This window comes from Ostrea edulis, chromosome 2, assembly GCF_947568905.1.
Source record: "Ostrea edulis chromosome 2, xbOstEdul1.1, whole genome shotgun sequence".
NCBI classification, from domain to species: Eukaryota; Metazoa; Mollusca; class Bivalvia; order Ostreida; family Ostreidae; genus Ostrea; species Ostrea edulis.
Window position 1 is genome coordinate 40,163,922 of NC_079165.1, and position 13,067 is coordinate 40,176,988.

A 13,067-nucleotide genomic window follows, 5' to 3' on the forward strand; every position below is an offset into this window, starting at 1 on the left:
TGTGGCGATTTTCGCTCCCTTCCGGCGTAAACCCTGTACACAACTCTTGAATTCGCCATTTCTTGATCTGTCTTCACCCGTATATACAATATACCAGAGGTACAGTAATTCGGGATAGATTGGACAGTGTCATCACAATCATACGACTGAAAACAACATCATTTCAGAACACTTAACAATGCACTACTAAAACATCCAATCCTTTAATCATACGTATTGACGACACCCTATTGGATATACTTGTGATTGCAAATGAAAATGCAATAAATGCCACAAACAGCAAAACTCTCCGTACAAAATTTAACTGATTACAAAATATCGACATCTTCATAGAATATTGATTTTGGTGCCGTACTCTCCTTTGTGATGCTATGACGTTACAATAACGACGTCAACGTCACATCTTTCTGTTCATTACTATGTTACACTCAGGAGAGCCACAAGGTAAATCATACACCCATTGTAATTAACATTTTGACCGGTATCTTTGGAATTGTATCTCTAATTATTGCACACCTATACCATGTATTTCATCTATCAATTTAATACATACACATGTACATGATTCCTTTCTTAATGTCACCATCCAACTTTACTGAAATACATTATGGTACATGTATTACTTGCGCTCAACAACCAAAGTACTTTTGATCGATGAGCGTTGAATAAAGTTATATATATAGTTTATCCAATATGTAACATATACCAAATACATGACAATAGAGTATATTTTTATATTTCAAAGCAAAATAAGTTATTTATTTATGATGTCATGGATGCGACTGGTCGACAGGGGATGCGTACTCCTCCTTGGCACCTGATCCCACCTCTGGTATATCCAGGGATCCGTGTTTGCCCAACTCTTTATTTTGTATTGCTTATAGGAGTTATGACATTGATCACTGTTTGTTATCTTCACCTTTCATGATGGAATTGATGTACTTTCATGTTTAAAATCAATACCTCTTACAACTGCCTGTAAGTATCGCTGGATTATTTTCTTGTTTACCCATCATCCTTTTGGAGTTTGTAGGAAAGAAGGACAATATATGTGTGTTATCTAGTACAACGCCATTTATGTTAAATGGTTTAGGAGGTTACCCGTGCTCTAATACACGCATCATCTAAATTCTTCATATTTTGTGTTTTTACACCATAGAAGAAATTGGGAGAAAGGTATGAGAATTTTCCAACTAGTTTTGAAGCAATTTTCAACAACTTTGTTTACAGCGTACTGGCCAAGCGTTTGTCAAGTTTTAATGTTAGTAAGTTACCAAATATTACCAAGTATTTTTTTCTCAAAGCTGGCCTATGATTCACAACATATGTATAAAATGCAAACTAAACGTACCTATGTTCTATGTAGCATCACGTATCAACAGTAGCAAATACATGTACTTACTTTAAAAGCATAGCTTGTTCTTGAGCTGCCCACTCTGTATTCTAATCTTTGAGAACAAGTTTCCAATTGAAAAAATTCAACTTGGACACATGTTTCCCATTTACTATCCTTCCCAAAGAACCCCATGTCACGGCAGATGATGCCCGTCTTCTCACCAGCATAAATGATTTTGAAGTTTTCGTCAGGAGAGGGCTTGAACAGTCCATAGCAAAGATCATCTTTATATGTTACTGCAATAAAAGCAATTATTCAAAATTGATCATATGTATGTAGTCTTAGGTTATCAATGCTAACAATTACGGTTTTCAAATAAGTGAAAATAAAATAGATACATACAACGGATTTAGTCATTAAAGATCTGTATACATATGTACTGCGGTCATGACAAAAAAACATAACTTTCACGTCTAACGCTGGGCTTATAGCGAAGGAAAAGTCCCCAATGTTACACATTCGTTGTCAAGATCTAGAACCGAATCTTGGCTTCCCGAATGTGAAACGGGCGCTCTAACCGCTTAGACTACCGGTAATTTTAGTTATGTAAGGCAGGCAATAGAACAAACACTGGTAATTAGTTATTTAAGGCCGGCAACAGAACAAACACCAGCAATTAGTTATTTACGAGAGGCAACAAAACAAGCACACAAAAAGACTATCAGATTATAATGATTTGTAATTTGTCTGACAATGTGGAAATATAAACCGCGAAATACCCAATACATATTGTTATACTTTCATGTAAAATACTCGAATCTGACTGGTCGAGAAGCATTTGAAAAAAACATTGTTACCTCCTGAGAACAAAAAGCACGCGCTCCAGGGTGATAGTATATTGCAACGGGTAACAGTTCTTGACAATGGATGATATTATGAAAAAATATGACATGGGTCAAATTTATGCGCGTACGGTTCGCCGTAGATTGTTAGACAACGTCGTTTCAGCGTTTGTAATAAACGGGAATACCTGTATCGACATACGAGATATCGCATGACAGTGATCGATCAAATGTAAACAGACGTAAGTTTTTTCTGTTTTGATGTTTATATGACATTCAGTATAATAAAACAAATATTGCATGTAGTTAAAGGTAACAATGACCCCCCCCCCCTCGAGAAACCATTATCAACCTCGGCTACGCCTCGCTTGACAATGGTTTTCTCGGGGTGAAAATGTTCAATGTTACCCTCAACTACATGCAATATTTATATATTAGCAAAAGTTAATCTTTACTAGAGCATCCAGTTGGGAGGCACAACGCATGACACCGGAGGAAGTATTGTGCAAATAATCTCGGTTGAGATTCGGCTCGGCTGAATATTTGGACTGACGCCGTTCCCGAATCTTGGAGCAGTCCTTTATAATTCATGTCTGGAAATTTACTTTCAGTTTCTGCCAGTTCTAGCATATTAATGTGCACTTAAGTGACACTGCTGTTCGCTTCAAATAAGCGATTTGACAATCAAACTAACCCTTTACCACTATTTATTTTGCATTGCTTACCGCCTAGGTATAAAAATCCCAAATTGAAAATAGGCACTAAATTTTCCGTTCAAATGAAGACTTCCGTGACACAATATTTTATCTCCTGGAATTGAAGAGTTCCATTAGTCTACTTTATCTAGTTACTGATACATTGTATGTCGATCTACATACCTACTTGCATTTCGCTAATTTAAAAAACAAACTATAGGAACTCTTCACTTTTGGGAGATAAAATATTGCGCCATAGAAGTAAGTCTTCATTCGAACGGAAAAATAAGTGATGGTTTATTTCATGGAATTTACAGACTGAGACGGTAAGTAATACAGCATTGATAGTGATACAGAATTGGTTTAATAATCAACTAACTGATTTGAAGCGAACAACAGTGCCATCTAAGTGCACATTAATTGCTAGAACTGGCCGAAACTGAAAATAAATTTCGAGACATGAATTACGAAGGACTGCTCCGAGATTTGGTGAAGGCGTCAGTTCAAATGTTCAGCCGAACCGAATCTCAACCGATATTATTGTGCAACATATAGATCTATTCTTAGAATGAGTCTTGTAATATATTGATCAAATATCTATCGCAGATATTTTTATAATCACACTTCCAATTTGCCGCAAGTAGCAAAATTCCAATAAGCTACTATAACTAAATGAATATGAGGAACTCTTCTATTGGAGGTAGAAATGGAATGCGGGTGGTTTCGTCCCGATTACATATTCGCACCTAGTGGATTCGCACCGAGTGGTTTCGTCCCAATTCCAATGCAGATAACTTAAGGTAGAACATTGCCTTATAGTCGAGTGGTTTCGCCCCAATGTACTAATCGAGTGGTTTCGCCCCAATTTTGTAATGATATTTTATTTCTGTTTTTTACGTGTATTTCTTTAAACCCAGAACTTCTAAATCCTGATTAAGCTGATTATTGTCTAGACGTCTTTGTGATTTCTTACACGAAATTTTAATGTTACAATATGAAGTGGTGAAAAAGCAATGAAACATTTAATTATTTCATTTCTGCTATCGCTTCTAACATTATCTTTATAGAATCCCTTTTCAGAGAGCTTACATTCATAAAATAATATAAAAATTTAACATATCTTAAAATTATAACAATTTAACATATCTCAAAATTCACTTTCTTAAAATGATCAACTACTTTTACTACATTGCTGCTTTACGTTTATGCTATTAAATTGAATTCTTCAATTTGAGATTTATATAAATATACCTAAGATTAATAAAATCACATAATAGACACACTAATTTTATCTACATAATGCTAATTCTGTTTTATATGATAATTTTTACTTACTGATTTTCCACAATGAATGCAACTTGCCATGGCAAAAATTCTTGGTATAATGATAGAAATGGACATAGTTTGGACGTCGGTAAATTAATATACTGTATACTAGTATTCATTAATTTCAATTCAATTGCTCATCATTTAAAGAGAGTATGCTCTGATCAATCGTCCCGACCACTGTTGCCGTATATAAATATCCAAAAACTGTTGGTATAATGATCAAAATGAACATATCTTGGGCGTCGGTAAATTAATAAATAGCATTCATCCCCTAATTTCAATTCAATTCAATTGCTCATCGTTAAAGGAGAGTATGCACTGATCAATCGTTCCGACCACAGTTGCTACCTACTCAATGGGGGCGAAACCACTCGGGACGAATCCACTTGGGTACAGGTAAAGGTACGAATCCACTAGGTGCGAATATGTAATCGGGACGAAACCACCCGACACCGTAGAAATGTACAAACAAAATAGGTACCGATATTTCATACTTTATCAATCTAAACATCAATGATGATAATGTACATGTATTCATACAAAATATTTACAATTTATAGATTAAACAAACGACTTACATGTATGTGTTGAAAGTGATTCTGAAGGCAAAAGCATCCAACACACACAGATCAAATATACGAGAAACTCCATCTTACGTAATCAATAATACAATGCTTAGTGTATCCATTTCATCGAATCCCTGACCTTGTACCTGGACATCTATATAATGGCACCATGAGGATCAAACCTGTAGTAAAAATTCCACACTGCTACTCATCGTCCTTTCCTACATACGCCTGTTCTGCCAGAAATGTAAACAAACAGAGTTACCGCTCTTTGACACAGAACGCATTGAAGGATAATATTTACGTGAATTCCTTATCCATGCTCAAATAATGATTTCATGATAATGATAAAATAGCGAAAGCAGTAAAAAATATTTCGTCGTAACTTTCATTTTCAGGAAAAATTATTTTATGATTCAGCGTTCTGAATTCTCATGTTTCAGGTTAATAGACTCCAATTAAAATAGTATTATTATTTTTTTTATTATCAAATATGGGCTAAAATAATAATGGTGTATGAAGTAATACTTAAGCCATACCTTTCTTTAAAATGTTATTTGATTAAACCATATCAAACCTGAATCCTAACTGATTAATTATTTGATATGTTAACGGTACAAACGTTTTTACACATGCATGCGAGAATCCCAAAATTTTCAATGGGGAATGGGTTCCACTCAATGATTTGTTAGGGGCTTCAACATATACATTAGGGACTAACATTGATTTGAACATATATCATTGTATCCATAATATACAATATACAGTAGGGTTAGGCACAAGTCCTTAAATATGTAGATTATGACATACATATTGTAACGTGCTATTGTCCAAGAATAAGGCAGATGTTATATTTACAGTTTATTTACAAATATGCACATATTTACACACAACATTTATGTTGAACAACTTCAAATAGTTGAAGTTCAATATACACATCAGTCCATCTGCTTACGGAGCAGAACTGACATCCATCTGTATTAAACTCCAATACAGAACTGACTCAAACTTGGGCATGCCCCTCAAACTTCAAGGTTCCCAGCCAAAATCATAAAGCACCGATAATGGCTAACCTTAATCAGGAATATAAACAATTAACCCTTATATTCCCATGAGAACATCGGCGACCACTAGTGTAGGACGCTGACAGACATATCCCGTTACCCATTGTGATAACAGTATAGAGCAATAAATGCTGAGCATGCATACAAGATAAACAAGTGAACAGAATTAGTGAAACTCCTAAATTATGACATTGCTCCCTCCTTCAAAGACATGTGCCCACACATGTTATTTACAAATTAAAATTGACAGTTTTCTCAATGTACATTCTCAGTTAATTACACTGTCACTTTATAAATCCAATCGTTCCACAGGACGGCGGATTCGTTTACCGCGACCGTATTCTGCATCAATCCCTGCTTCGCAATCGTCATTATAACTCGCATTGTCAATAGAACGTACCTCGTCATCATCACCAGACTGCTGATCGCTTGACGGCTGCCACGCGTCACTTTGGCCATAAAATGGTTTTAATCGGTTGTAATGCACAACACGAGGTCTGGAATTTGGTGTCTTTTGGATTCTGTACACAAGATCACTAATTGACGTAACTACACGATAAGGTCCGTCCCAATTAGATTGTAATTTTGGGCTCACGCCGATTTTGCGTTTAGGATCAAAAAGCCACACGAGGTCACTACTTTTATATGGGTTAAATTTCACAGAATAATCGTATCCGGACTTCTGTTTATCACTTGCACTTTTAATATGTTGTCTAGCCGATTCATGCACTTTGCACATTTTGTCCTTCAAGTCTGCAACATATTCAGGCCCACTGTTTGTTTCTTCTTTAGGAATACTTCCGTACATTAAATCCACAGGTAAACGTACTTCCCGACCTAACATCATCAAATTCGGGGAATATGACGTTGATTCCTGGTCAGCACTCCTATATGCCATCATTGTCATCGGGATAATTTCGTCCCAGTCTCTTTGATCTTTAGACACTAATGTTGCAAGCATATTTCCAACCGTTTTATTGAAACGCTCAATCATTCCGTCAGATTGGGGGTGTAAAGCTGTAGTTCGAGTCTTCTCCATTCCTAGTAGTTTTGACATCGAGATGAATAGTCCAGATTCAAAATTTCTTCCCTGGTCGGAATGAATAAGTAAAGGGACCCCAAAACGACAAATGAACTCATCAACGAGCTTCCTGGCTACAGTCTCAGCCTCTTGATCTGGGATCGCGTATGCCTCAGTCCATTTAGTAAAATAATCTCCCACAACAAGAATGTATTTGTTTCCGCGTTCTGTTACAGGTAAGGGACCCGTGATATCCATGGCCACCCTCTCCATTGGAGCTCCCACATTGTAGATCTTCATAGGGGCCTTGTAGGATTTAGACGGACTTTTCCTTGCCGAACACTGTTCACATTTACGACACCAGTCCTTTACACTAGATCCAACACCCGGCCAATAAAACCGTTCTCGTATCCGAGACAAAGTTTTGTTGACTCCAAGATGACCAGCTGTAACGGCATCATGAAGCGATTTTAATATATCTGCACGATATATTTCTGGCACAATCACTTGCCACGAAATTCGCTTCCCTGTATCATCTTCCCATCTCCGATGCAAGACACCATTCTTGAATTCCAGTCTTTGCCACTGAGACCACAAAGTTTTCACTGGCACACTTTCCAAACAGATTTCCTCCCATTTAGGCTTGGTATGGCTTTGCTGCAATTTTGAGAAAATAACACCTATTGTCGTATCGTCTCTTTGGGTTTTGGCCATTTGAGATTGTGATATTCCATTTATCCAGGGAGGTTGAGTCTTTTTACGGACAACATTGCATTTTCCTTCTTGACGAAAAGTTTGTTCAGTTCGCTCACAATATGAGCAGTCTTGGCAAGGTCGGCACGACATCGAGTCAGAATTAATATGTTCTATTTCAAAGTCATAAGTGCCAAGAACTTCCAGCCATCGAGCTAACTGTCCTTCAATATTTTTGAAATTCATAAGCCACCGAAGTGACCCATGGTCTGTGCGTAGGCGAAACTTCCTGCCATACAAGTAGCAGTGGAAGTGTTTTATGGACTCTACAATCGCGAGTAATTCCTTGCGGGTTACACAGTAGTTTGTCTCGGATTTCCCTAATACATGACTAAAATAGCCTATTACTTTCTCCTTACCATCTTGAATTTGAGAAAGCACAGATCCAATGGCTTTGTTGCTAGCGTCTGTATCTAGGATGAACTCTGAGCCTTGAGGATCCGGGTATGCCAGTACCGGACTGTGCATTAGTTTAGATTTTAGCTGCTGGAAAGCCGTGTTGCACTCATCCGTCCACAAAAATGGTTTATTTTCTGTCATGGAATTTAATGGACGAGCAACTTTTGCAAAGTTCAAAATAAACTTGCGATAATAAGAGCATAATCCAAGAAAACTACGAAGCTGCTTAATGTTAACGGGCACAGGCCAATATTTTATGGCATCAATGTTTGATTGATCCACTTGAATTCCGTCCGGGGTTACAATATGCCCCAAGTATGTCACTCGCTTTTGAAATAAGAAACATTTCTTTGGACTTAATTTCAGTCCCGCAGTACGTAGTCGCAAAAGCACTTCCTCTTAACGATTTAACGTTGTCTCAAAGTCTTGACCGAAAACAATCACGTCATCAAGATAAACCAAACAGGTTTTCCAAGATAATTCCGATAAGACTTTACTCATTAACCTTTCAAAGGTGGCGGGTGCATTACACAGTCCAAAGGGCATGACCTTGAACTGGTACAGTCCATTTTCGGTCACAAAGGCAGTTTTCTCACGATCCTGATCTTCCACTTCAACTTGCCAATAGCCGCTTTGTAAATCAAGGGTGCAAAACCACTGAGAACCAACTAGAGCGTCCAGTTTGTCGTCAACTCTGGGAACCGGAAATGAATCCTTCTTAGTAACATAATTCAACTTTCTATAGTCTACACAAAACCGAAGGGAACCATCCTTCTTCCTCACCAATACAATTGGCGAAGCCCAAGGACTGTTTGATTTTTCAATCACGTCCTGAGATAACATCATTTCGATCTGTGATGACACCTCAGATCTCTTAGCAAATGGCATTCGACGGGGTTGTTGTTTGATGGGTGTAGCACCCTGAGTGTCAATCTTGTGTTTGATTACTCCTGTGCGACCAAGTGCTAATTTGTCGGATGCAAACACATCTTTGTTGTTGATCAAAAACTGTTTTAGGATTTCTGATTGTTTTCCATCCAAATTGACACATGATTCAGATAGTAAAGTCGAAAGGTGATCCGGAATTTTGCCATCTGGATAAGAACAAGTTTCCTCACTTCGGTCTATTGTTACAGCTTCGCAGTGACCAACTACTGTTCTCGGATAAAGTTTGATTGATTTGTCTGACACATTGAGCACACGTATAGGAATTTTTTCCTTCGACAAATCTACTACAGCTTTCCCTACAATCAGTTTGTACTTTTCAGTGAATTTCTCCGTAGGAATAACAAGGCCGGTCTTAGGCACTGAATCGGTATCCAAAACTTTTCCTTGAAGCAACATCTCACTTCCAGCTGGAACAACACTGGTATCTTCCAGAACAACCCTACAACATCGCATGTAGTTGCACGAGAATGTTGAACATTTTACAATATGCCCATTCAATTTAAACTGACTATTTCCTACATCAAGAACACATTTATGTGCCTTCAAGAAATCAAATCCGAGCTATCCCTCGATGTCCTCATCAATGTCAACAATCCAGAATTCGTGCTGTACAGAAATGCCTGCGAGAGTCACGTTCATTGTCGCGATCCCTTTTGCATGAATACATTTGCCATCAGCCATCTTCATATTCATTTTAGAAGGTTGTAATTCGGGGAGTGGATTCATTTTCCTGTAGACACTGGTATTAATAATGTAGACATTGGCACCTGTATCTACAAGAAATCGTACAGATTCGACATCATGTATACATCCATCCACATACATACCAGACCCGTCCTTCGATATTCGACAAGATCGCGGGTTTCCCTTACCAGAACTTGATGATTTTTTGGCTTTCGGGCAGTTCCTTCTAAAATGATTCCCACCACAGTTCCAACAACGGATTTCTTTTGTTGATGGTTTTGAATTAGCAGCACATGTATCTTTCGATTTTTTCATTGTTGCTATTTCCTTGCGCATTTCAACGAGTTCCTTTGAAATTTCTCCCATACATGCTTTAATGACATCAGCACTGAATGATTTTTCATTTGCATAGTCACTGACAGTTACATTCCGCACCCTGTAGTAGCTCGTTTTCCTCGCTGTTTTTCTGCCATATTAAATGCATCCAGTTCCACGGACAGTTTTGTAGCATCATCAATGGTTTTTGGATGCGCTTGCTGAATCCTCAGCCTCATGTCGGAGTCAGTAAGGGCGTCTATGAAATGATCCCGACACAATGTTTCCAGTAGATCTCGCGGAGCATTAGGGTAAGCTTTTCTGCTCAATCGTTTTATATATTGAGCTAACTCCGGAAGTGAGTGGTCTCTTTTCCGGACAAGGTTTTTTAGCTGAACTCGGAACAGTTCAGCTCTGTTCTCGGATCCAAAACGGCGACTTAGTGCAGTTGACAATTCAACATAGGAACGTCGTTTTCCTGGCTCCAGATCAGCTAACACTCCTTGTGCAGCACCCCTTAACGAGGACGCTAAGAACATGGACTTCCTTATGTCGTCCCATCCATTTATCTCCGCCACGAGTTCAAACTGGACTTTATAATCATCCCACGGCTCAGACCCATCATATGCAGCTGGACGTACTAAAGGTTTCATGAAATCCCTGTTACTTTGATGATCATCATTGTAACTATTGTTTCTGAGTGCCGCTGTAGTATTGCGTATTTCTCGATCAAGCGCTGCACATTCTCTTTCTATACGCTGGATCTCATGAGGGGTGGATGTCATCGTCTCTATTCCTGTATCTGACCTATTACGTCTTATTCCTAATAGCACAGTTGGGGTATCTAAATTTTCTGCCATATCACTTGTAATAATAATCCCACCGCTGCCACCAAAATTGTAACGTGCTATTGTCCAAGAATAAGGCAGATGTTATATTTACAGTTTATTTACAAATATGCACATATTTACACACAACATTTATGTTGAACAACTTCAAATAGTTGAAGTTCAATATACACATCAGTCCATCTGCTTACGGAGCAGAACTGACATCCATCTGTATTAAACACCAATACAGAACTGACTCAAACTTGGGCATGCCCCTCAAACTTCAAGGTTCCCAGCCAAAATCATAAAGCACCGATAATGGCTAACCTTAATCAGGAATATAAACAATTAACCCTTATATTCCCATGAGAACATCGGCGACCACTAGTGTAGGACGCTGACAGACATATCCCGTTACCCATTGTGATAACAGTATAGAGCAATAAATGCTGAGCATGCATACAAGATAAACAAGTGAACAGAATTAGTGAAACTCCAAAATGATGACAATATAAAAAAAATCGAGTCAAAATTTTGTGTTAATACATATAAATCCTTATAATATGATATCATTTCTAATCAAGTGCAAGTTCAATTTAAAAGCTGAGTTGAATCTATAACATGTTAAAAATACATTTTTCTATCATAAAAAAATATTTTCTATATCTGCAACGGTTAGTGCATCATTATCCCCGTTTAAGGCGTTAATAGTAAAGATTTTAACAAGTCTGAAAATTGATGAAGGAATATTTTCCTATACCTAGCCTTTGTAAATATTTTACTTTTTGATAGGAACACTAGAGGCTTGAAATACTATTGCATATGTAAAATCATCTTCTACATGTAACACACAATTATGACAGTCTGTTATACATATTATCTAACCGTAATTTTTCGTACTTCATTACTCAAATTACTCAAGGACGGGGTTGATTCTGGACTCTTAGTTTCCCTGTACAGGTGGGCCTGATATAGTATCTGACAATGTACGTGTAATAAGGAACAAATCATAAAAAAAAATCTCCGTACATTCTCATTAAATAACTTCATTGAGTAAATGGTGATATCCTTCAATTTCATGTAATAATCCTAGTTGCAATATTGGCGTAAAACATTATGATATTTTACAGCAACTTACTCTTTAGCCCGATGATGAAATATTTCCGCTTTTCTATCTAGTAAATAAATGTAAATTATTACTTGTCAGACCTCCTCTCCTTTCTTGTTGGAAACGATACATCGAAATCTACTGAACAGTTAATCATATTCACTTCATGTCAAGCTTACAGATAGATAACTAAAATTTATGTCACAGTAAGTAAAGTGGCATGGTTGATATTCACCTTGTGTGTGAAAGCTAAACAAACTTAAAAGCAATGATGGGGGATGAGACTTCCGCCATGTTTCACGTCATCGGATAAACAAAAGACTCGATGTAAGCGGTGGCTACGTGTATTGTTGGATGCGAAAAAGACCAGCTCTAGGTTGTATTTTGTGTTGCTCTAAAAAGTCCCCTCATTAAATAACACAAAATTAAATTGAGAGGAGGGAAACATCAACACATTGAAACATCAGTAAGCATCCCTTGTTGACCCTTCACTCCCGCCGTGAGTCCTCTATCTTGATTGGAAAAACGGGGCAATATATGGCCAAACTCAGGATGTGAAGAAAGGCCTAACAATCGGTATGACACAAGCCGAACAGAACTCAGCCTGATTATATAATGGCTGGTTGTATTTGATTAATAAGATCACTGAGATATATCAAATCACTAAAATACCCATATACTCATTAAAATATCCATATACAAAATATGAAACGTCTAACTTAAAAAATTCAAGAGATATTCAGTAGGCTGGGTATTCTTAAAAGTATATTATCCTGCAAGATCAAGGGGTTAAAAACTTTGATGCAATATAAAAGGTTTTGCAACAAGGAATGCATATATATATATATATATATATATATATATATATATATATATATATATGAAAACCCCATCACTCACCATGCAAAAGTTATGAGCAAGGTTAAACTTTGAGATGCACAGATAGCCTGGGACAAAAAACAATATATCCCTCAACTATAGTCGCAGGAGGATGAAAATTGAATCCACACAACTTGGGCGCATTTGCATTTCGATATGATTTAGTGTGGTCCTGCTACTCTTCAAAAGAATACCATTTAATTCCTATATAAAAAAAAAATATGGTCCCACCCTACCCCTTGGACCCCTGAGAGGAGGGAAATATCCTAACCGTAGCTCACAAACGTGAATCTGAAAT